This window comes from Anneissia japonica, unplaced genomic scaffold (assembly GCF_011630105.1).
Source record: "Anneissia japonica isolate Jap-2015-1 unplaced genomic scaffold, ASM1163010v1 scaffold18624_len53490_cov87, whole genome shotgun sequence".
Taxonomy (NCBI): Eukaryota; Metazoa; Echinodermata; class Crinoidea; order Comatulida; family Comatulidae; genus Anneissia; species Anneissia japonica.
Genome location: NW_022730307.1, coordinates 34,758 through 36,714, shown reverse-complemented (window position 1 = coordinate 36,714; position 1,957 = coordinate 34,758).

Below are 1,957 nucleotides of genomic sequence, written 5' to 3'. Positions count from 1 at the left end.
GGCTATGTAGTTTGGTTGCCCTTCCTATCCTATCGTGCGCACAATCTTAGTGTTTCAGACAGATGTGCCCTGTTTACTGGCTGTCTCTTATACACATCTAGATGTGTCGCTTTTAAAATTATTTCTGTGTATTATGGTTGTTGTTTTTGTTGACGTCACGACGAACGACTATGGTATCTTTATTTTGGTCGACGAGGAAACTGGGTTTTCAATTTGGAATTCGCAAACTCCCATTTCCTAAACGTTGGGTTGGAATTCGATCGAACGAAGACAGGGTGGGCTTCATGGGTGGGCTAGGTTCCGTGACTTTTGGACCTCGCAGAGAAAAAAAAAATTACAAATTGATTTGAGATATGATGACGACACTTTTTAAGACCAGTGTTGAAGGATAGGACCCTTCGAAGCCAACCGAGAAACCCGAATTCCGCGTCTTTCGTTCCACGAAGACGAGAGGAAATCGGGTTTTCAAGTCGGAATTCGTACACCCCTATCTCTTAACGTTGGGAGATCGAACGAAGACAGGGTAGGCTTCGTGGGTGGGCTAGGTCTGTCTCTTATACACATCTAGATGTGTATAAGAGACAGCNNNTTTTTTTTGCAAATTGATTTGAGATATGATGACGACACTTTTTGGGGCCTGTGTTGAAGGATAGGACAATGCACCCCTATCTCTTAACGTTATGAGATCGACGAAGACAGGGTGGGCTTCGTGGGTGGGCTAGGTTCCGTGACTTTTGGACCTCGCAGAGATGAAAAAAAAAATTACAAATTGATTTGAGATATGATGACGACACTTTTTAAGACCATTGTTGAAGGATAGGACCTTGCTCACCTATCTCTTAACGTTATGAGATCGAACGAAGACAGGGTGAGCTTCGTGGATAGGCTAGGTTCCGTGGTACACCCCTATCTCTTAACGTTGGGAGATCGAACGAAGACAGGGTAGGCTTCGTGAGTGGGCTAGGTTCCGTGACTTTTGGACCTCGCAGAGATGAAAAAAAAATTGTTACAAATTGATTTGAGATATGAGGACGGCACTTTTTGGGCCCAGTGTTGAAGGATAGGACCTTGCTCACCTATCTCTTAACGTTATGAGATCGAACGAAGACAGGGTAAGCTTCGTGGATAGGCTAGGTTCCGTGACTTTTGGACCTCGCAAAGTTCAAAAAATTTTTTTTTACAAATTGATTTGGGATATGAGGACGACACTTTTTGGGGCCTGTGTTGAAGGATAGGACCCTTCGAAGACAACCGAGAAACCCGAATTCCGCGTCTTTCGTTACACGAAGGCGAGAGGAAACCGGGTTATCGAGTCGGAATTCGAGAACTCGCAGCTCTTAACGTTGGGGGAGGGATTCGATCGAACGAAGCCTAGGTGAGCTTCGTGGGTGAGCTAGGTTCCGTGACTTTTGGACCTCGCAAAGTTCAAAAAAAATTTTTTTACAAATTGATTTGAGATATGAGGACGACACTTTTTGGGGCCTGTGTTGAAGGATAGGACCTTGCTCACCTATCTCTTAACGTTATGAGATCGAACGAAGACAGGGTGAGCTTCGTGGATAGGTTAGGTTCCGTGACTTTTGGACCTCGCAAAGTTCAAAAAAAAATTTTTTTACAAATTGATTTGAGATATGAGAACGACACTATTTGGGGCCTGTGTTGAAGGATAGGACTTTGCATCCCTATCTCTTAACGTTATGAGATCGAACGAAGACAGGGTGGGCTTCGTGTAGGCTAGGTTCCGTGACTTTTGGACCTCGCAGAGATGAAAAAAAAAATTTTTACAAATTGATTTGAGATATGAGGACGACAATTTTTGTGGCCAGTGTTGAAGGATAGGACTTTGCATCCCTATCTCTTAACGTTATGAGATCGAACGAAGACAGGGTGAGCTTCGTGGATAGGCTAGGTTCCGTGACTTTTGGACCTCGCAAAGTTCAAAAAAATTTTTTTTACA